This window comes from Podarcis erhardii (assembly GCF_964252035.2).
Source record: "Podarcis erhardii genome assembly, chromosome: 4".
Lineage (NCBI taxonomy): Eukaryota > Metazoa > Chordata > Lepidosauria > Squamata > Lacertidae > Podarcis > Podarcis erhardii.
The window spans coordinates 93,662,669-93,686,820 of NC_138508.1; the positions used below are offsets into that span (position 1 = coordinate 93,662,669).

The 24,152-nt window shown below is 45.2% G+C and overlaps 1 long non-coding RNA gene across 1 annotated transcript; it reads left to right on the top strand.

Annotated features, from left to right (window-relative positions):
* Nucleotides 1-2,388: 2,388 nt before the first annotated feature.
* Nucleotides 2,389-24,152, top strand: LOC309339862. Its single transcript, XR_014155582.1, has 9 exons — nucleotides 2,389-2,500; nucleotides 4,418-4,456; nucleotides 5,533-5,676; nucleotides 13,691-13,751; nucleotides 14,674-14,761; nucleotides 15,388-15,566; nucleotides 18,013-18,684; nucleotides 20,363-20,466; nucleotides 23,329-24,152. It is a non-coding gene; the product is annotated as an uncharacterized lncRNA (long non-coding RNA).

A 24,152-nucleotide genomic window follows, 5' to 3' on the forward strand; every position in this document is an offset into this window, starting at 1 on the left:
TTTCAAGCCAGCGGGATGTTTTAAAACTCTTTTAATGGTACAAAACACGAGACTGGCGAAATTCTTTCCAGCTCTCCGGCATGACATTGGAAGTTGGAAATGCGCGTCCACAGGAGGAGGATTTCCCTGGATTAAGTCTTAATGTAAGGTTAACAGTTGACTCGAGTTTCCTGCAAGCTGCAAACGATGAAACCTTTCGGGGGGGGGTGCGTGGGTGGGTGTGTTTTAAAGTGAGAATGGGAAGCCGATGCGATCGGGAAAACAATCACTTTGTTTGGGAGAGGGGTGGGGGATGGGGGAGGGCGAGCGAGCCCCCCGCGCTCGCATCTGTTTGTGCGCTCCGGCTCCTCTTTGTAACGCTCGCGCAGAGTCACTTTCTGCGGGATCTAATGAAGGCAACCGAATTGCTGCAGTCAGGGGAGGTAAGCAATGCCTTACAATGAAACGCTAACCGTGCGTGTAAGCAGCCGAGGGTGTGAGTTCGTAGCGAGGTGGGGGGAGGGCCGAGCTCCCCCCCCCCTTCCCTTCCCCAAACCAGGCTCCTCCTCGCCCTGGCCCATCTAACAAAAACAACCGTGAAAGAGTGAATGAGCCACTAACGGGAGTGAGCAAACACAACAGGAAGGGGGGGGGGGAGCTCGATGCTAAAGAGCCACCACGGCTCAGCATCCCCTCCCCCCGCTTCCCTGCCTTCCTCTTGCAGGAGCTTAGCAAGCCCCTCCGCCCCCCCCCCATTCACCAAATAAAGAACCACCACCCGCCTCTTCTCCCCCCCCCACCCCACCCCAGAAGGGAGCTTACTCCGGAGTAACCTCGTTTCTCCTCCTGGCGCTGCATTGTTACGAGCTGTAGCCACCCACGCTTTTGCAAGATGGGCCTTTGGTGAAGCGAGGCGGCTTCGATGGGTGTGTGTTTTAAAAGAAACTTGGGACACAAAAAGGCAGCCATGCCGTGCAGGCTGATTCCCCAGCGCCATTGGGATAAATGGGTTTAGCCACCTCTACCCCTCTGTCTAACCTCATGCACTTTCCAGGGAGTTAAGGTAGCGTTATAGTTAGGATCGTGCTTGCAAGGCCATTGTGCGCCGAAGGACCTTTTTACTCAAGCAACTGCACAGCAGCCTTGGCAAGTTTTGCGGATCACCGGCAAGCCTTTCTGAAGCCATCGCGAAGTTAACCCAGGAGGGCCTGATTCGGGGCAAGGGATGCAGCAGCAGCTCAACCCAAGGCACTTAGTTCTTGCAAAGATGCTGCAGCGAAGCCAGGAGTTCGCCCTTCCCCTCGCAAGCGTTTCCCACGCTTCCAAGCTCGAGCATCGCTGGCAGTTGGGAGCACGAGCATCTTTATTATTGAATAAAACCTTGGAAACTTAGGGCGGAAACAAAACTGGAGGGGTTTGCGATTTCCAGATTCCAACTCTTGATCGGAATGTGCCTAGGCTTTTATTTCTTTTTCGCATCTGCGTTCATTCATGGAACCGGCACGTTTCTTGGGGAATGTTGCACTGGAGCAAAAAAAAAAGGAAAGAAAAAAAAAAGATGCTGCTGCTATTTGAGCGCAGTCAATAGCCTTCTTCTGCCACTGAATCGCCTTCTCCCGCCTTAGCGTGGGAAGGGCGGGCGCAGCGGCGATAATAGTAGCAAGTAGTAACAGGAGGGAGGGAGGGGCGTGGCCTCGCCGGGCGTGGGCGGGGCGGCCTCTCCCGATTGGCCGCCGCGGCGCTCGGAAGCACTTTGTTTTCTATGCTAATGAGGGCGGAGCGGAGGCTTGTGGATATTTACGTTGAGGCGGGAGCCGCCGCCCTTCATTTCTCCACCCCCCCTCCGCTTTTATCCACATGGTTCTCTCCTCTCTCTCTCTCTCCCCCCTCCCTCAGCTCGCCTGATGCCGCCGCCCTCCTCCTCCTCCTTCCCGCCACTTCTGTGAGGGGAGGGGGGGGGGTGGGGCGGGGAAAACGGGAGCGGCGGTTGGTTGGTCGGTTGGCCGTGAGGTGTTCCTCCCCCTCCCCTCCCCACTCCACCCACCACCACCTTTTACGCGAGAGCCCCCTCACGCGCCACAGCCCGCGCGGCGGCTACTGCGGCGGCCGCTTCTTCGGCTTCGTGAGGGGAAAGAGAGAGAGAGAGAGAGAGAAAGCGCGCTCTCTGCCTCATTGGCCGTGACTGGAAAGAGGTGGGTTCGGCCCGGAGAAGCGGCCGTGAGGGAACGAACGAACGATACGCGAGGGGGGGGGGCGACGGAGATGGGAGAAGCAGCAGCGCATGGCGAGGCGGCGCGCGCGCGCGCGCCCCTCTCACACACTCTCTCTCTCTGCGTGCGTAACGGCGGCGCCTCCCGCGCGACGGCTCCTCGCTCGCGCGCACGGGGGCGGGCGGGGCCGGAATGAGGGAGATTTGAAAAGGCCGCGCGGCGGCCGCTCGCAACTGCCGCCGCCGCCGCCTCTCTTCCTCGCCGCTCGCTCAGGGCGTCCGGCGGGCGAGGAAGGACCTCGAGCGGGGAAGGTGCGTATGGCGGTAGTGGCTGGTGAGGGGAGGAGGAGGAGGCGGCCCGGCCGGCTCGGGCCGAGCAACTCCTCGGAACAAAAGCGGGCACATGGGGGGAGAGAGAGGAGGGGGAGCGGCCGAGCTCACCACGCGGCCGTTAGCCGCCTCAAGCGCGGTTCAAAAGTTTGGGGGTGGGGTGGGGGGGGCGCTTCCCCGCGTGGGCTTTTGTTCTGTGGGAGGGGCGGGGGCGGCGCCGTTGCCTCAGCGGGGCCCTGGCCGGGGCTGCGTGCGAGGCGGCTTAATCCCCCTCCTCGCCCGCTTTCCCTCTCGCGCTATTTCTTTTCTCCCTTCGGTTCCCGCCGAAAAGGGGGGTGGGGAGAGAGAAGGAGCGCGTGTTTGAGGCGAGGGATGTAGGGAGCGGACGGCTTCCCTCCCCCGCCGCGAAGTCGCCCTGCGGTGGTGGCGGTTGTTGCGGGGCCGCGGCGGCGGCCGCGGCGCCATGTTGCCGAGGGGGGCGGGGCCGGGACATGGCGGCGGCTGCGCGTGCTGAGGACGATTGTTCCCAGTTAGGCCGCGGCCATGTGGGAGCCGCCGTTGCCGCCGCCGCCGCCCGCGAGGGGAAAGAGGGAGAGACCAAGAGGCGGGAGAGGGTGGGGGGGGAAAGATGCGCGGTAAGGGGGCCGGGCTGGTTTCCCCTTGGGGAACAGGGGGCGGAGGAGAGCAGCGCGAGGGCGGCCCAGGCCTGGGGCATAAAGGAAGTAAAGGGACGGCGGGCCTGGCCGGCTCGCGGGGGGGGGGAGGAGGAGGGGGCGCGCGAGAAAAGGGAAAATACGCCGCTCCAGTAGCCGAGCCCTGACCCGCCGCCACAGCGCCCCCTGGCGCCCCTGCTGGGCCCAGGCACCTCGCGGGCTCAGCACGTGCAAGCTCCGGAGAAGCCGCGGGCCCGGCTCGGGGGCGCCATTGTGCTCCCCATCTGCTTCCCGCCACCTTTACCCTCGCGGACCCCGCGCTGCTGCCGCTGCCGCCGCCGCCGCCGCCGCGCTCCTTCGGCGGCTCCCGCGCCTTTTTACCAACAGGTAGTTCTCCGAGAAAGGACCCGGGCTCTCTGGTGTGCGCATTGTGGCTCGGTAGGGCGGGGGAGGGGAAACACGCGACGGGGAAAGTGAGCCTTGGTTTTGTTTTCTTTGGGTGCTCAAGGCTGCTTTGTTTGCGCTCTCTCCGCGGTAGCGGGCCCGTGGAGGAGTTTGGAGCGTAGATTTTCATTTTATTTTATTTTCCACCCCCCAAGAGTAAAGTTTCCCTTTGTCTAAGGGGTAACTTTCGACTCACTGCATCTTTCTGGGTACTTAGAGAAAGAACATGCACATGTCCAAGAAAGAGGGAATTGGTTTCATTGTGCTATCGAAAGACAGAGATGTGCTGCTCCTCAGAGATACACTTTATAAAAAGGCCAGAGGAGAAAACTATACCTGACAGACTCCCAACTGCTTTAAAAAAGCTTCAGCTTAATTTAAATGGTAAGGTGTAAATAATTTCATATCAATTGGAGCAGGAAGTCGATAGTGACTTTTTTAGCTATGGGATTTTGAAGTCTTTAAGCACTATGTTTCACAACAATTGCTATTTAATAATGCCTCGATACACATTGGTAAGAACATGCTCATGAATGGTTATTTAATCTCCTGTTTTCTAAAACAGATCAACAGCATCCCACTATGATAAAATTGCCTTCCACTTTACTTACACATAATGCTGGACATAGTTCTAATCTTGGTAACTGAATTATTGTTATTGTTCTTCATGATTAGTTTAGAGAGGGGTAGATGAAAAACCAACACAAGTAGGCCTCATCTGGTGCAGATTTGTTACCATTGTTGCCATTGAAAAACCTGTTAATACTGGATATTAATAGAACTTTTTTTCTTTTTTTGCCAGGTGAAGCTTTGGAAATGAGAACATCCTCTTCATGCCAGAGTAATGTCAAAGTGCTTACAGTGCAGGTAGTGATATATAGAACCTACTGCAGTGAAGGCACTTGTAGCATTATGCTGGCAACTGCAGCAAAGGTTTTGGAAAGTTACTCTGTAATGGCCGCCACATGGTGACTGCTTTTTGTTCTAAGGTGCATCTAGTGCAGATAGTGAAGTAGATTAGCATCTACTGCCCTAAGTGCTCCTTCTGGCATAAGAAGTTGTATTTTCACCTAGTCATTCACACTGAATAAAAAATCTAGTAATGTTTTGCAGTCCTCTGTTAGTTTTGCATAGTTGCACTACAAGAAGAATGTAGTTGTGCAAATCTATGCAAAACTGATTGTGGCCTGTTATTGTCTACATATCAACATTTTAATGATTTCACTTTTAAGTTAACATAGGTCTCCAGAAGAGTCAAAACAGCTTCTGTAGCGCTAAAGTGCTTATAGTGCAGGTAGTGATTCATAATCTACTGCATTAGGAGCACTTGAAGTTCTACTAGCTGTAGAACCTCAGTTTCACCCAGATTTTTCCTGTGTTCTGCTTTTCTTTGTGTCTGTTGAACACTGTACTCTGGTTAGTTTTGCAGGTTTGCATCCAGCTGTATGATACTCTGCTGTGCAAATCCATGCAAAACTGACTGTGGCAGTGAAAAATCAATGAATAAGCGATAGGTTGTACCCCTTTCTACATAGGTTGGGATAAGTTGCAATGCTGTGTGTGTCAGTGGTATTGCACTTGTCCCGGCCTGTTGAGGTTGGTGGGGCTAGAGCCTGGAACAACTTTCCTTCTCAGCTGATGGTCCTGGAGCAACAGAACAGTTAGCAATGGAATAGTTTCCCATTGCTTGCTGTGTTTGAGTGGAGTAACATGGTTGTACTGTTCCATGTTTTTTGGTATACCAATTACTGTTTTCAAAATTCTCCTTGTAAAATCAGTAAAGTTTTGCCACACAAAGCAACTTGCATAACCTGTAAATGATAGTGTTAAATAAATCACCAACTTTGTACTTGAAAATCAAAACAGGTGTTTTTTTTATTTGTTACTGAAATTTAATTGATGTATTATCTACCATAGATATTGTGCCACAGCAGCTGAAACAATCGGACGTTTTCCAGTCCAGTTTTTCAAAGCACCTACCAAAACACATTACATGGGAGCAGTGGCACATGCTTGGCAGCCTTCCTATGTCAAGAGTGAGGAGAGAATGTCAGGATGGGGGTATGAAATATCCTCTCGTTCTTTGATATGGCTGTTAGAAGCCACTGCCTCAGCACATGGGTTCATAGGAGTTAGTCAATAATTACATGCTGTGTGATATTTGCATGGATATAATTAAATTCCATAATATATGCAGAAAAAGTGCTGTTACAAGCTTCATGAAAAAATAGTGACTTGCAAATACTGGTCATCCTTTATATCTTTTGTTGTATTTGATACTGTATTGTCCTAAACTGTCAGAGACCTTTACAGTGGTACCTCGGGTTACATATGCTTCAGATTACAGACTCCACTAGCCCAGAAATAGTACCTCGGGTTAAGAACTTTGCTTCATGATGAGAACAGAAATTAGACTATGGAGAGTACCTCAAACAATAAAATTTACCAAGTATAAAAAAATTCCTTCCAGTAGCACCTTAAAGACCAACTAAGTTAGTTAGTGCATGCACACTTCTTCAGATACACACACACACTGTACTCTGGTTAGTTTTGCAGGTTTGCATCCAGCAGTTTTGCATGGATTTTCACAGCAGAGTATCATGCACACGAAAGCTCATACCTAGAACTAACTTAGTTGGTCTTTAAGGTGCTACTGGAAGGATTTTTTTTTTTACTATGGCAGACCAACACGGCTACCTATCTGTAACATTTACCAAGTATGTAAGCTTAATTTTATAACTCCACTAAAAGATGGAGCCATGTCCAAAATAGTTTTAAATGCTACAATGAATTTTTAAATTACTGTTAATTAAGACTTTCCTTAATTACTAAAAGTACATTTTCCTTTGCAATAAAAAACACTGAAATAAAGTATGCTTAGATACGTATTGGGCTACTGTGAGTGCAAACTAACGCACAAGAAACTGGCATAAAGCGAGTTTGTGTAAAGCTACTTAAACTTGCACCAGATCAAAACCCTGCTTGGCAGTGGGGTTGCTTGCTGCAGCTCCACCTAAACCTTGCAGAAGGAAAAGTAGCTTTTAGCATAGTGTTTAATGCTGAGTTGCAGTGTCACGTTAACAGAGTTGAACAAACGTAGGATCCAGCCTTTCTCCCCTGGAATCTCCCCTTTTAGGGGCTTACACTAGCCTCTGCTGTGCCAGATCAAGCAAGTTACACCCATGTATCCTCCACTAATCCAGGGTTGGAGACTTGATGCTATTTGAGCGAGAAGCATTCCAGCTCTTGAAATCCACTTCATCCTAAAATCATCCCACCAAATATTGAATCAGGATTATCCCCCTGATCTTGTAATACAACACATGATTCTTCCGTAATTATTTAGGATTGGATTGCTGCTCACAGTTTTCTAGCCATGTGGAGTGTGTGCATGTATTGACTGCAAGTTCTTTGATAGGTTTGGAAGCATTACTAAAACAGTCCCAACTATAATTTGACCTTGCTGCTAATACTCAAATTTATATTACGCACCCTTAACTGCAACTTGACTTAAGGTCATTTGTGGTTCGGAGCTTTGCTTTTTCAAGGAAAAATTGCCGGGTGTGTGGCAAAGGTAAAGAGTGTTAAATGGGATGTTGGATAAGTAGTGATGTGAATAAATCGCTCTGTATGAAATAAACCATAAATCATTTTGAGTATACTAGGTTTAGGATTAATTAAATGGCAGCATACTTTGAAAGTAGATTACTAGTTATTTAAGGTAGTTGGTAAACTTAAGGACGAAAAATTTACAGTACTTGGATAGGTGCTTTTCTTTGCTGTTCAATCTGGGAGCAAGTGAAGCAGATGCAATGTATTACTAGCTTGGTGGTAGTTAACCTGACACTGGATTAAGGGTATTCTCTAATACAGAATACATAAAGTAATTCCTTCTCAGTATGAAAATATGAAATACTATCACCTCTTGCTGTACGTAACATACTTAAGCAAAGTATCTTTGTTGAATTTAATTGAAACAACTGCATTTGTTAGCGTTATAACATTCTAATAGTTATTATATGGTATTTAAATTGAGGGGAAATAAACTTTAATAGAAAATCTGCTGTGATTGCATGCTTAAGTTATAGAAGATTCAAAAGTAAACATTTTATGTTTTTACCTAACGGGTTTATGTATGAGCAATCCTAGATTTCTATTTTAAGGCAGCACTGTACTCTGGTAACTCTGGTATTTACTTAAGGTTCTGGCAAAAACAGGAGTTGAGAAAGTGGCATTGCAACAGTATGACACTGCTTTGTCCCTTATTGTCCGCATGTCTGTTAGATTATCTTGGCAATGCTATGACCAGTGAAATGTGGTTTATGAACTTAATCCATTCCGGAAGTCCATTCTTAAACCAAAGCGTTCTTAAACCGAGGCATGCATTCCCATAGCAGTGGGCCACTCAGTTTACAAATGGAGCACACTCAACAGGAAGCAGAACATGTTCTGCTTCCAAGGCAAAGTTTGCAAACCATAACACCTACTTCCGGGTTTGCAGTGTTCTTAATCCAAGTTGTTCATAAAATAAGCTGTTCTTAAACCTAGGTACCACTGTACTTTTAACTGCTAGCATATCCCCCTCAAAAAAGTCAAAGGGAAGTTGTTAATTAATAAGATGTTGATTCTAAATCATAAGAAAAAAAACTTGAACAAGTGGTCATTCTAACTGGTTGCTACAAGTAACCAACCAGGCGCACTAGTTGCAGATAAATAGCCTTCATGCTACTTTCAGTCAGGCAAAGGAACTATGCAATTTCACTTTATTGAACACTAAATGTCCAAATAAAAATTAAGAGTTGAGGGCTATATTTGCTAACAAAATAATGCTTATTCAATAGAAACTTAAAATATATATGTCTTTGAGTTGCATTTCCTCCATCCCTTTTAGTATTTTTTTTTTTAAAGCATACTGTCATGTATGATAGTAATGGGTACAGTTTAAGGGTTTTATAGGTAGGTATTTTTAAACTACAGTGGTACTTCGGGTTACAGATGCTTCAGGTTACAGACTCTGCTAACCCAGAAATAGTACTTCTGTTTAAGAACTTTTCTTCAAATGAGAACAGAAATCGTGCGGCGGCAGCAGCTGGAGGCCCCATTAGCTAAAGTGGTACCTCAGGTTAAGAAGAGTTTCAGGTTAAGAAAAGACCTCCAGAACGAATTAGGTTCTTAACCTGAGGTACCACTGTAAACGGTTGTGTTACATTAAGACAATTGGTTCACCTAACCATACTTTTTACTCCACTGTAGCAGCGCTCTAGTCTCAAGCAGAGAAGTGTTATCCAGCTTTAAGATGCTTCTTAAACGGGAGATAACTGGAATTAAATCTGGAACCTCATGCACATAAAGCTTTTTCTCAGGCTATGCTCAGATTCAGCATCTGCTATGCCACTTGTATTTTGACAATCTCACTGCCATGCCATTTTGCTGCTGGAAAACATGCTACTAAAGAAAAGACAAATTTGCAAATGGTTCTGTTGCCATCAAATTATTGCTACAATTTATGCAGTATCAAGTCAAAGGTTTTTACTGAAGAAAAAACATTTAATAAAATAGTTAAATTTATACCCAGCTATAAGTATTTTGACACCACATCAGTGTCCAGCATCCTAAGAAGATGTGCGCTGTGCTTTAGACCAAACACTATTATTTTATAGTACACCAGTTAAGAGAGATACAGGTACAGTGGTGCCCCGCAAGACGAACGCCTCGCAAGACGGAAAACCCGCTAGACGAAAGGGTTTTCCGTTTTGGAGGCGCTTCGCTAAACGAATTTCTCTATGGGGTTGCTTCGCAAGACGAAAAAATCTTGCGAGTTCCCGCGGGGTTTTTTCCGCTTTCCCCCCCTTTCCTAAGCCGCTAAGCCGCTTATCAGCTGTTCCGCTGATAAGCCGCCTCTCAGCTGATCGCTAAAAGCCGCTAGACCGCTAATAGCGCTAATCCGCTAAGCCGTCAATGGGCTTGCTTCGCAAGAGGAAAAAACCGCTAGACGAAGAGAATCACGGAACGGATTAATTTCGTCTTGCGAGGCACCACTGTATACGGTTGGGGAAAAGCCATTTTCTGATCGTCAATGGGAACCTGCTGGATGGGGAAAGCAGGAATGCTCTGCACAATTTTAGGGAATTCTGCAACAGCCACCCCATTCAGCAAGCCCTTAGGTGAGGCCATTTGTGATGGGATGTGAGCTTTACATGGGGCTCCAACCATTGGCTTGAAATCACGGCAATTGCTTTGGTTCCTTCTGTTCAAGCTACAGCATTGCTTCTGTTGTGGCAACTTGGGTTGAATGCTTGCAAATCTTATGTTAAATATGAAAGACTTACCGTATTTTTCGCTCTATAAGACACACCAGACCACAAGACACACCTAGTTTTTGGAGGAGGAAAACAAGAAAAAAAGTATTCTGAATCTCAGAAGCCAGAACAGCAAGAGGGATCGCTGCGCAGTGAAAGCAGCAATCCCTCTTGCTGTTCTGGCTTCTGGGATAGCTGCGCAGCCTGCATTCACTCCATAAGACGCACACACATTTCCCCTTACTTTTTAGGAGGGAAAAAGTGAGTCTTATAGAGCAAAAAATATGGTATTTAAGAAAGATGTGCCAGTGTAGCTGAATATTGTTCAGGCTTAATGTCCATTGAATAGCTCAGGCTCATTGCGATCTTAGATTGTAGCAAGACTCCGAAAGCACACATCTTTTAGTAAGGAAGCTATAGGTTAAAAGTAAATCAACTACAGTGGTGCCTCGCAAGACGAAATTAATCCGTTCCGCGAGTCTCTTCGTCTTGCGGTTTTTTCGTCTTGCGAAGCATGGCTATTAGCGGCTATTAGTGGCTTAACGGCTTTAAGAAAAAGGAAACAAACTCGCAAGACATTTCGTCTTGCGAAGCAAGCCCATAGGGAAATTCGTCTTGCGGAACGACTCAGAAAACTTTCGTCTTGCGCGTTTTTCGTCTTGCGAGGCATTCGTCTTGCGAGGTACCACTAATCAAACATGTTAGAAATAAACTTCTTGCATAATTCATCAAAACGACAATGGTAGGTAATATTTAATTGGCTGTACCCACACTTTGCGATGCAAAAATGCTAGTGGCATACAGTGGAGAAAACAAGGCAATTGCTGCTGATTAGGCTCTCCAACCTTATTCCTGCCTTGTTCTGGAGGGTGCTGGATCCTGCCCAGAGCAGATTTTGATACACTGAGGAAGTGGCAAAAAATGACCACTCTTAGAGAAATTTAGAGTTAACTGACTTCGCCTTCTAGCAGGTTATAATCCAGCCAATTATGCCATGGCCTAACAGGAGGCAGGTGCTTTCTGGTGGCCAGTCAAGTGTGGTAAACGTTTGGTGCTACTACTAGTCAATTAAGTGAAAAGAAAAAAAGCCTAAAAAATTAAAATATATTTTAAAATTACGTAATAAAATGCATGCCCACTTTGTATATTGAGTAGGGCTTGCATAAGATTTTTTTAAAAAGTAGGTAGCAAAAACTTTCATGTTAATAGGCAAGGAATTCCAGACTAGGTGCTGTCAAGCTCAGTTCCTTCCAAAAGCAATACAGAAATGTGGCACTTGAAAAACACTTAGTTCTGCAGATTCAAGTGTTTGAGTAGATCATTTGGGTAAGGAAAGGCCCTTTTAGTACCACCTACTGAAACAGTGGAATCACATTTCAATTGCAGTCTTTAATCATGTATCTTCCACACTGAACCCCAGAGAGTCCTGCCAGGTAAATGGTCTCAAGCTGTTGAATTTGGCCCAGTGACAAACTGGCAGCCTGTGCACATCTCTGAGCAGGGGTGTTAAGATGCTGACGGTCTTACTCTGTCAGCAATCATGCTGCAGCATTCTACACTAACTAGTAGAGTGCACCTCAGTAATCTGCTCTTGCAATTATTTCCTGGGCTACTATGATCCAAGTTCTCCCAGTCCAGAAATGGCTACAGCTGCAGTACCAGCCAAAGCTGGTAAAAGGCGCTCATAACCAGCAAGGCGACCTAGTCTTCCAGTCGCAAAATGAAACACGAGTGGCCCAACACAGTCTATAAGCCTGCTCCTTTAGGGGAATTTTGATATCCATGGCCGGCAATGTGCCAAAATGCCAGACATGGAAACCTACAACACCTGTCTTCCAAGGACTTTAGTTCATCTTATTTTCCCTCATCCATCTCGCCATTACGTTCAAGGGTTTCTCCAGATTCAGATGTGGGGGAAAAGAGCTGAGAATGCTGTTGACACCCTGCCCTAAATCTAATGAATGCTGCTAGCAGCAGCATGTAAAAAAAACAAACAATGGAGATAAAATTGTGCCTTGCAACACTCCATAGTATAACTGCCTGGAGCTGAAGGGCATTCTGCAAATACTATTCTCTGAAATGGGCACATAGATTTTGCAGACCAGTCTGTTAGTACTCTCAGAGGGTATCTGTGCTCCTAAGTCTTGCTATACTGTACAAGCATACAAGAAGTTTACAACAAAGCATTCCAAATTCAATTCTTCCTCTTAAGTAAGAATTCTGTGCCAATATCCCATTGAATGTGTGGAGCTAGTGACTTTTTTGGATAGTGCCACATTTCTAAATGTTCTAATTACATAAAACCTACTTGTGACAATACACATAAAAACAAGGAAGATTGCTTTTAGTTTAGATTCCAACCTGTAGTTCTTAACCACAAAATCAAACTTACCTTGTTGGGGTGTGGAGAGAAGAGAAAGTGCAGCTGAAAAATTATCTCGTGCAAGAGCTGTAACAAAAAAAGACACTTAAGTTATCTTCCTCGCAAGGGAAGCTGGTTGGGAAATGTACCCATCTCAAAGGAATTAACCAGATACAGTACTGCCATTGCGCCCCCCCCCCCCCCGGTTTTGCTAAATTGTTCCAAAGCCAGAAGGTCTTTCAGAGCTTCAGCTATTTATCTGAGAATAGGGAAGTACCATTAGCAAGCATTCTAGTCCAGCCCTGCAAGCCAAATCAGTACGTTCTACTGTACCTCAGTTCAGTGACTAAGCAGAATAATCACCAACCTTAGGCTTGTGATTTAAAGCAATTTTATTGAAGGCTTTACATATGTAAATAGTAGACTGCATTTAAAAAAGACATGCAATATTGTCTTGATAAAGATGCTGAAATTGGTTTCATTAACATACATAAGCAAACAACGAAGGTGGTCCATGAGGGGATATGGGGTGCTGCCCCAGTATCGCCAGATTCCCTTGGCCAGCTCCCACCTGACTGCCTCCTTGTTTAAGTTTGGGCATGGCATTGACATTCAGTTTCCTACTCCTCAGTGTCAGTTTTGTCTTCTTAGAACTCAGGAGGAAGGAGGAGGGGGCAAAAAGTACCCTCACTTGGCTCTGCCTGTCATTGGTTCTAGTGTCACCTACTGTTGGGCTCCTTGCCTTCTGCCCTACCAGTCCCAATGCGCACCAACTTCCACGGAAAGCAAAGCCTCCTTCATTCTAATGGTGTGTTGTGTCCTGGCAGAGAATAAACTGAGTTTAAGCACTTGTATAATAAGCAAAACAACTTGTAATACAGTCGTCATTAGCAGCTAGATTTTTTTATTAGGGCCCTTTAATCTCTACCTGTAGTCACACATGCACAGAAAGCAGCAAGGGCAAACTGATCTTAGAAAATTGGGTTGTGGCAGTAACATCACAATCTGAACACAGCCACAGATTGGAATACCATTATGTGAATAGCTGTACAGTGGTACCTCAGGTTACAGATGCTCCAGGTTACAGACTCGGCTAACCTGGACATAGTATGTTGGGTTAAGAACTTTGCTTCAGGATGAGAACAGATGCGGAAGCAGCCGGAGGCCCCATTAGCTAAAGTGGTACCTCAGGTTAAGAACAGTTTCAGGTTAAGAACGGACCTCCAGAACGAATTAAGTTTTTAATCTGAGGTACCACTTTATTTGCAAACTGAAAACTGAGTACAAGACATGCTATTGGATTACCTCTATTTCTGGATTCAGTTGGTGTGATTCAGAAAGCTGGTATATGCATGAAGTACAAAATTTAAAATACACCTTTTCATATATTTTCTTTTTTTGCCAATAAATGCAGTAAACCGGAGAGGACAAAACCTGAAGAAAGTGGTGAAATCTGAATCCTCCCTAGCTATTGGGTGAGTGGCCTTGATGTCACAGAGTGTTTACAAATTGCTGCTCTAGTAAATGATGCACAGGAAGGCTGAATTTTTGCTGTACCCCCTCCTTTCCTCGCTCTGTGTGTGTCCCATAGTGATTGGTACCATAGAAGAATACTTCGTTTGGGATTCAATGTGTGCATGAACGGTTGGCATCAAGGCATGTCTAAATCTCAAGCTAACTACATTTTCACTGTAGAAATGCAACATACAGACAGTAATGAGAATAATTTGTGTCTTCCCAGTATTCTCTTACGATCCACTTCAACTGTTACAGATAATTTAGTCTTACAGGGGAGTGGGGGACTGTTAGAGCTGTGAATATACTTAGGGCCTTACTTACTTGATAAATATTCCCCTACCTCTGCTCCTGCAGCAGGAGAAGGTGTCAGGATCCAAAGGGAAGAGTGGCTGAGCTGCAATCCCACAGTTCTATCTCTAAAAATGAGAATATACTGTGTGATCTCTTGTTTGTGCTGGTCCAGAAGTCACCTGCAATTGTTATGTTGGAAGCCTCAGCCAAATAAATTGCAATCTGAAAAATCACATGCCTCTAACAAGACAATTGTGCCTCACTGAGTGAATACACAGGCCTTCGTGACACATGTGACTGGGTCCTTTTGAATCCCCATTGATAATACATTTCCATTTCCTTGGCCATCTGGTGGTGGCTCTTAAAGGGTTAGGGCTGTCTTAATATAAATGCCAGGACTGGATAATAGTATAATGCCTATCAACTTGAAGGCTTCCTCCAGACCACCAAACAAATGAAAAAGTAGGTGACAGTGGGCACATTCCCTTATGTCACCTGAGTTTACAAAACAACCCTAGATGTTTTGTAGATGCCAATCAGTGGAAAATTCAACATGGTAGTGAATGATTATTTTTCTCTTGTTTTCAGGTAGCAGTTCTAAGTCTAGAATAAGACATTTGAACTCATTCTAGCTACAAAAGCAGAGGTTGCTAAAGAAGTCAGAGACCACTTGGCTGTGAGTTCTGGAATACCTGTTCCCTGCTTTGCTGACTTTCTCCCACCCGTCCTGAAAGGGTGGGTCCCTAAGTGAATCCGGCTTCAAAAGCTGACACTGCTGAAAAACATGTGGGCTGGGGTTTTTAGGGTGGTTTGCTGGGAATTTTTTTGTTGCTGTTATTGATATTTGTATCTTTATTTTTGTATCTTATAATGATTTATGTGTAAATAGATCAATTATAGCTGTGTACTTTTTGATGTGTTTTATCTATCACTTATGATCTTTTTAGTGTTGTAAGCCACTTTGACCATGATTTGAACTATGGAAAGGCGGCTTACAGATGAAGTGATGATGTGATTCAGTCTTACTATAGTGCCCACACAGAAGCCACCTCTGTGGTGAAGCAGCATAAGGCAGGGGTGAAACTAGGCTTTATTTCACCCGCGTCAAAGACCCAGTTTGCCCCCCCCCCATGCACATTTGCATACACACACAGGCTGGGAGCCTCAATGGTACCCCTCTAGATGCTTCATTTGGGGCAAAAAGCTCGGCTAGCCCCCCCCCCCCCCGGTAGCTTTGGCTCTGCATAAGGATAGTGAGTAATAGAAAAGGGCTCTCTTCCACTCCTTGATCTATTCTTCCAGCTACCGATGTAAGCAACAAAGAAGCATGGGTCAAGAGGATTTCTTTGGAAAGGCCCAGATGTGTCAGAGGCAACAGGGAACCAGGGCAATATAGGACATCCTCTCTGGCCACATACCAATCTTCTCCATCTGGATTTGGGCCTGACCTGAAAGATCAAGGAAAAGTGTGGGCACATACAGTGGTACCTCGGGTTACATACGCTTCAGGTTACATATGCTTCAGGTTACAGACTCCGCTAACCCAGAAATAGTGCTTCAGGTTAAGAACTTTGCTTCAGGATAAGAACAGAAATTGTGCTCCGGCGGCGCGGCGGCAGCAGGAGGCCCCATTAGCTAAAGTGGTGCTTCAGGTTAAGAACCGTTTCAGGTTAAGTATGGATCTACGGAACGAATTAAGTACTTAACCTGAGGTACCACTGTAGTGGATAAGTTCTAAGAAAGCAGTTTGTGACATTGTTGCTGATCGCAAGGCACCTCTGTTAAGGCATCAGCCTTAACATCTAAACGTTTGCTGTATCTACTACTATTGAGTGGGAAAGCAGACTAGCTGTTGCAGAATATGAACAGTTGGTGGCTCCAGAGTTTCACAGATGTTGCTTTTCTTTGCTAAACATGATTATTATTCAGTCAGTGATACAGATTTAATATAACACTTCCACTTTGGCATTATATCTGAATTTGTCAGTCTAAGTAGTGCGGAAATGAAACTTGCACAGGATTGAAAATTAATGAATTTGCTGCAAGTACAGATTTACTTAAATTGATTTGAAGGCTGCAAAAGCTGAAGGTCTAAAGATTAATTATGATGTGAAATATGACTTGGTGAAAACTACTTATTTTCATGGCAATTTTGCAAAATCTATATTTAAATCCGAATGTTAAATTGAAATAGATTCCCAAGATTTGTTTTAAGACACGAGAACTTCTGCATATTTTGGCATAAATCTTGTGCATAGGTCATGTGTATTCATAATAATCCGATGCAAGACATACTTGGGTGTAAGACTCACAGGATAAAAAAAAGATTGGGATGAAAGGTAGGTATAGGTTTTTTCAGATTAGGAATTAAAAAGCTAGTGACTGTTCTAGAAAAGCCTCCTCATTGAACAGTTACTTGCTATCCTATTTCAGGGAGTGCCATTCTAGAAAGACCCTGACTTACCTCCATTGCTCCCTGAGTAAGGTCATACCTATATGAAACAATGCCTATCCACACTAGGTGTTTTGGTTCATATACAGTACTAGAAAGTCAAGACTTCACCATAGTGATACCAGGCTGTCCTCTGGTGGTTTAGGGTCAGGGTTGCAGTTTTCTTCTATCATCCCATTTGTGTTAAATTTCCCCAAACGTGTTACAGAACGGCTTAGTTCTTGAACACAGAGAAATTGTTACTAGGCATATTTAGAAGAACATATCTTGAGAAAGCATGATAACATATTGATACTGTAACTGTTAGAATAGTCAACCTTTTTAAAGGGATTTCACCTTCCTAAAAGGCTGGCCTCATGATCTGGGCATATGTAGAGAGACACTGATAACATAAATAGCCAGTATGGGTGATATTCATTGTTAGTCATACTAGGTGTAGACCCACTGAAATAAATAGACTTCAATGAGTCTATTCTCACTATGACACATTGGCAACATTTGTTTTTATTATTTATTTGTTTATTAAAAATATAGACATGCTCAATGGCAAGAAACCTCTTTTGCCAGTTTTGACATTGTAGTGCTATCAGTGGGGCGCAAAAAGTTGTTTTTAGGGGAGATTGCCGCAAAAAGTTGCTGAGCTTAACTAACTGACCAATTATATTGCAGATAACTCAGTTCTGCCCTCCCCAACTTAAAGCCCGCCCCCTAAAATAAATCTTAGCTATGCCCATGGTTCAGCCTTAGTTGAAAACCAAAGTATATTTCTACAATCCAATTATAGTTAATGATGCATACCCAAGGACAACCCAACAGCTATTTCTCCAGAATTATATCTTAAGGTGTTGTTTTTTTAAGTGTGGGGTTGAGGCCATTTAATATTTTGTGCAGAACTTCAGTTTTTACCATGAAAAGATAATCAGTTCTTTTCAAGCTCCTGTGAAAACCTTTCACTAAATTATGTATATAATATATATAATTCATTTTATGCCATCTGTCTCAAGAGGACGCTCTTGTCTTGAAAGGCTGCTTAAAACTTTCAGATAAATAAATGAAAAAAAGGCAGAGGCTATGTAGATATTCAAAAGGTTTGAGGCTACTGTTATTTGGAAATGGGTGTAAAACTTCCACCTAAAAGCATGGGGTTTGAGTCACTCTAAAGTTACTTTTCAGTCTGTTTGGAGGGAGGAGTTTAGCAGAGGGGGGTTAGAAAGTGAAGTGTTCAGACGCTATGGAGGCAGGTCTGGATGTCGTGTTTAGGTAAGAATATTTATCCCAGTTCTTGCAGCTGATGATCCCTTTGGAAAGGGTGCTGGAGGTAATAAGGAGCATTAAGCATAGCTTGCAGAAAACAAAACTCCAAGAGCAGCCGCAGCTAACCTGCTTGTCTTGTTAGGATCAGCTCTGCCTTGGCAGCAACGAACATAGAGGTGCGGAAATTCAAATGGTGAGCTAATCTTTCTCCTTGCAGACAGAGAGAAGAAGAGAGAGAGAAATCTGGAACAAGCAGTCAAGGCAGTTTAAAAAACGGGCACCTGTTGGGAATAGCAATAAAAACACTGAAAGACAGGAAACGCCCTGCAAAGCTGAGAAAAAGTACAGAAAGTTTTTGAACAGCAATACACCAGCCGTGCAGAGAGACTGCTATGGATACTTTGGTGAGCAGACAGGAGAAAGTTTTTTTATGGAACTCCCCTGCAGAGTCACTGCTTTCAGTCCAAGAAAGCAAAGTCATTTCTGAGTCTTTTCAGAGAAGCCTTCCTTGAGGCACTGAAAAGTGCAGCGCCAGCCTTCCTTTGATCTAGCTTCCTTAAGGACAAAAAGCAAAAACATCCCTCTGCTCCATCTGCATCTCACTATCTGTCTTTGCCCTGCCTGGGCTCCTTCCCTGTTATCGGAATCGGGGGTGGAGAAAGCAAAAGAAACTCTTAAGGAAAGCAAACTTCACTTTGCATTGGAGCTGCAAGGTACCTACAGCGGCGCGTGCACTTTTTTTGTTGGTATTTGCAGCGCAATCCTCCACAAGTCTGCTTAGCAGCAAAGCCTGACTGGTTCAGCAGGATTCACTCCCAGAGAAAGGTGTTTATGAGGGTTGCAGCGTAAAGCGCCCGGAATTCTGCTGGCTGTCGTTGGAGAGATGGAGAAGGGTAGGTCCCCACGTCCTGTCCATTGTTCGTTTCCTTTAAGCTTTGCGTGCACTTGGTTTCCTTTCCTCCTGCACGAGCAGAGGCGCAGCTGTTTCCCCGGCAGCGCTTGCTGTGGCTTCCTTCTGCTGCCCTGTTTCATTGTTTCCTCTCCACCCTCTGCGTTGCTCAGTTCCAGCAAGGAGGTGTATCCTCGGAGGCAACTGCAGCTCTCTCCCCAACTGCAGCTGCTGCCGGGTGATCTCTGGTTTACAGGGAGGAGGAGTTGGTGGGGAAAACGCTGCCGTCTGGTGGAGACCCTGCAAAGGGAAGGGGCGTTGCGAAGCTGCCGTTGAAACGTGAGATGCAGAGCCCTTCCTGAACCACCCTCTTTCCGCAGCTCCTATGCCTTGAAAGCCTCACAAGGGGCCAGGGTCATCTAGTCCAACCGCCTGCAATGCAGGAATCTTTGGCCCAACCTGCGGCTCGAACCCACTACCTGAGATTAAGAGTCTCATGTTCTTAATCTGTGAACTGCCCTGTGATTTTTTGATGTAGGGCAGTATATAAATTTAGTAAACAACAACAACAATACCAACCGAGCTCCACCACAGAGGTGGTGCCGTCCAGGTGTTGTGTACTACAACTCCCATCAGCCTTAAGTAGCATGGTAAATAATCAGGGAAGATGAGCATTTTAGTTCAAAGCATGGGGAGTGAGCACTTCTTTGGCTACCCCTGATCTACTGAGTTTCTGCTTGTTATACACTTATTAATGGCACAGAACAGAGGCCTGGGATAAAGGAGGGGAACTCCCCCCCCCATCCTAAATGAAGTGATTTATTTTAATATACACAGATCCATGCATGTTCAGCTAGTCAACAAGAGGTTTAGAGCAGAGCCATAGCTACAAGGTGGTGTGGGGCTAGCCACTTTTTTTGCTCTGAGTGAAGTCTTCAGATGGGTGCCAACCTGTGTGTGTGCACACGTAAATGCACATGGTGTGTATGTGCCAAACAAGTATTATGTAGCACTTATAACAGTGCCAGTTTCATCGATCAAAGCAGTGGAGCGGGCAGATACGGGGCAAGATGGTTTTGTAGGTAAACTAGTCTCAAATTATTATCTAGCCCTGTTCATTGGCCAGTTGATAAGCTGCCCAGGCAGCTTCAGATGCTGCTTTAGCATTAGCCGCCCAGAGTAGCCAGCTGACAATTTTTAGAAAAATGAGGAACCGAGAGAAACCAACATTTTAGAGATTCACCTACCCCTAAATGCCACTTGTCCATGTTTCCTTGCTAGATGATGTATCCTGGAGAAGCTCTTGAAATGGCTCCATCTCCACCAGCTGATCAAAGATATCAAGAAACATGCCCCCAACTGCAGCCTGGAGATCTTCCAGAAGGTATGCGCTCCTAAGGCTGTGTCTTGTTCTGACTAAGCAATGCCAAGCTCCCTTCTGCAGGGCTCAGTCTGGAGAGCAAAACTCTTGATGTTGCTTCAGCCTTTTTTAATTATCATTTTTCAGTCAGCCTTATTTAATGCTTATTTAATGGAAAATGAACAAGTAGTCTATTGCAAAAGTGCACGGAAGTTCTAGGAGCCAATCCTCCTTTATACAGTTGGACCAGGATACTATTTCCCCCCTCCCCCCCTTTTTTGGAGGAATGACCTGTTCTGAACTCTTCTCCTCCGCATTGCAGGTCATGCAGTCCATTGAGAAAAATACCCATGCCAGATGCCCTCCATGGACTGAACCATCCTGGCCAAGAATCTGCTCTGTCTTTTTCCAGGTCATTAAAACTGAGTAAGTTCTTCTGCTTGCCCTTTTCCTAACTGGATGTTGGGGGTGGGGTGAGGGCATGGAGTTTTAGTAGCCAGTGTCAGTGGCGTAGCGTGGGGGGTGCAGGGGGGGCCCGGCTGCACCGGGTGCAACATCTGGGGGTTAGGGTTAGGGTTCGCAAATCCACGGGTTAGGGGGCGCAAATCCATGGGTTAGGGGGCGCAAATTACTTGCCTTGCCCCGGGTGCTGACAACCCACGCTACGCCACTGGCCAGTGTGGTGTAGCTGTTAGAGCGTTGGCCTTGGGTCTGAGAGACCAGGATTAAAATCTCCACCAAGATGGTCACTGGGTGACCTTGGGCCAGTTACTGTCTCTTACTTAGCCTAACCAACCTCACAGGGTTGTTGTGGGAGAAGTTTGTATGCCTTGAAGGAACATTGCTGTAGTGCAGTGAAGAGGCAAAGGCAGCAATCCTGACCCATTTATCTAGGAGCAAGCCTCACTGAATTCAAAGGGATTAACTTCTGAAAAATTATTTCACCCATATTTTCAATCCAGTCTTCTTGCAAAGGGTGCATGAGTTGGACAGATGGCTTTACATAGCAGTCATACCTGAACTGATAGAAAGGGCACTATAGACTGCTGTGTTTTTTGCAGGTGTATTTTGCAATATGCTCCGGACACAATCCTCATTTGTGAGTGGTGAATTGCTTTAGTTTGTTCCGCAAAGCTTCCCCAATGCTATGACACTATATTGCTCTCTGGAGGGATTATAGCACAACAGAAGTGGGACAAACATAAACCAGAACATTTGTGGTGTAAAAAGTTGTGGGATTCCGGCAGAAGTTTGTGGGTTATCTACTGATTGGGAACAAAGCAGTTGGAAGTTGCTTAAAGGGTTTATGCTTAAAGCATAAAAAGGGTCACAGGTTCTCTGTCCCTGTGAAAGAGATTTATTTCCTCCTTTACTATAGCTCCACCAACAAAGTCCACTGTTGCTCTCCTAGACTATGACAGTCTACAGGAATAGGTTTTTGGGAAGGGGCAAGGTCTATGACTTGCAACTATAGGTCACTGACTTATTACCACTACATGGCGCTGAAGAGAAACAATAGTGATTTACTGTATTCTATGGGATTGCCCATTTAACAATAATGGAGTAAGGCACTAGAAAGACATACAACTTAAATTTGCCCACTCAGCAACAATAACCGTAAAGTAATAAACTGTATTTTAAACCCTGAAGGCTGAATTTCACACCTTTTACACAGAATCTGTCTTGGCTGTGGTGAATGACAGACATAAGATCTGAAACCAGCCAGACACTTTTTTGCTAATGCTTGTCCATTCATAACATAAAGGGAAATACAATATCTTACAGTCTGGGGCCCAAGTTGGCGCCCCTGCTAGTCTGCCTTTCCATAACAGCACCCACAACCCCACTTTCTAGGAGAACAGTCTCCCCTCTGCGAGTTCCCCCCCAAGCCCTCGTGGCCAAGTATGCACTCACAGATTCTCTCTCTCTCTCTCTCCCCGCTCCCTAGGTGCACATCCACTGCACCGGCCAACTGTTTTTTTTGCCTCTGAAATGGGGGTTGGAAGAGGAAGCGGCGGAGTGATGTTCCTGTGGTGATGTTCAGGGCTCACCCGTTTCTTTTGAATTGCTTACTTCCAAATCCGCTGTGGAGGTGATGCCACACACACAAAAGTGCCACCTGAAATGGCCCACCCCTCCCCCCCTCCCTAGCTATGCTGCTGGCTAGTCACAATCTCTTAACCTAACCTCCTTCATAGTGCTGTTGCGATGATGAAATGGGGAGGAGGAGAACTATGTCAACCACCTTGAGATCTTTGAAAGACAAAGGTGATATATACATGTAATAAATAAATAAATTTAAATAAATAAATAAATAAAATAAAATAAATGGAGAGCTTCCATATTTGGTGTGGGGGGTGTACCTCTGAATACCCCTTGCTGTGTTTGTGTAACAACAGAATAGGGCTACAGAGGCTTGTGCAGGAACTTGGAATAAGGTGCAGCAGCATTCAGATGCTCAGATTTCCCCTTTTGTAATTTTGGAGCATCTGTTGCAGTTGACATCATAGAACTGTATAGTTGGAAGGAACCTCAAGTGTCCTCTAGTCCATCGGGGCAGGTCACTTTGCCTATATGGCTTTATTACAGAGGTAGGAATTTTGCCGCCGCCTCCTATTCAGGATTTTTGTACTTGCATTGTTGTATATAGAACAGAAACTTTTTCATATTGTCTCTTAAAAAAAGGAACTGTCAGTCTTGTGGTTAACTTCCTCGTCTTCAGCTAAATTACTTAATGGGAATATTCATAGGAAGCTGCCTTGGACAGAGTCAGACCATTGACCCATCTATCTCAGCACTATCTAAAATGACCGGCAGTAGCTCTCTTTCCTTTTTTTAAAAAAAATACTCATAAATTTTCACAAATAAAATACAATTGATCCAACATTTCCCAGTACATATTCATTTAAAAAGTTGACTTCCTTGACACCCTTCCATGGTTTTCTCATGATTATCTTTTACTGCTGCATATTATAACTAATCTATACCTTCTTATCTCAATTTTATTCTCACAATAACTTTTACTTCTGAACTTAGTCCAAACCTCTGAGCGTACTTACATATTTACAATCATTTTTTAAACAGTCCAGAAACATTTTCCATTCCTCCTTGAAAACTGTTTCATTTTATTCTCCGATTTTACTAGTTAAACTTGCTAATTCTGCATGTTCCATCAATTTCAACTGCCACTCCTCCTTCGTGGGTACTGCCTCCTCACACCATATTGGGGCATATAATACTCTCGTTGAAGAAGTCACATACATAAACAGTTTTCCTGTGCATTTTCAGATGGGGGAGTGGACATCACCAGTGCCACCTGGAGTTGCTGCCCAAGGTTGAACACCTGCATGCATAGCAGATTGTCAAATCCTGTGCTATGAACACCCCTAGACCTGGGAGTCTTCTACTATATTTAAAAGGACATGAGAATGGTTTCCCTTTAGAAAAGTGGCTAAATGAAGAATGAGCTGAAATGAAGATGTGAACCTCAAGAGAGAAGATTCAGCAAACCTGAAGATGGAACAGCAATGTGCCTCCAAGTTCTGAAGAAACATCACAACTCAGGAGGGGCAAGGTTGGCCCAGGGTCAAAGTGGGTGGGTTGCCACAGTAGCAAAGATTTGCCCTTCTTGTGACATCTCTTGCTTGTCTCTTAAAAGCCACCAAGTGCAGGGGTCCACTGTGGGTTAGGGAGGAGAGGTCAGAGGAGAGAGGAGTGGTTAGAGTTGGTGAAAGGAGGTTTGAGAAGATTCAGCAAACCTGCAGATGGAACAGAAGGTGCCCCCAAGTTCTGAAGAAACATCGCAGCTCAGGAGGGGCAAGGTAGGCCTAAAGTCAAAGTGGGTGGGTTACTATGGTAGCAAAGATTTGCCCTCCTTTGTGACATCTTTTGCTTCCCCCTTAAAAGCCACCAACTGCAGGAGACCATTGTGGGTTAGTAGGGAGAGGTCAGAGGAGAGAGGCGTGGTTAGAGTTGGGGAATGGAGGTAAGAGAAGATTCAGCAAACCTGCAGATAGAACAGAAGGTGCCTCAAAGTTCTGAAGAACCATCACAGCTAAGGAGGAGCAAGGTAGGCCCAGGGTCAAGTTGGGTGGGTTGCCATGGTATGGAGG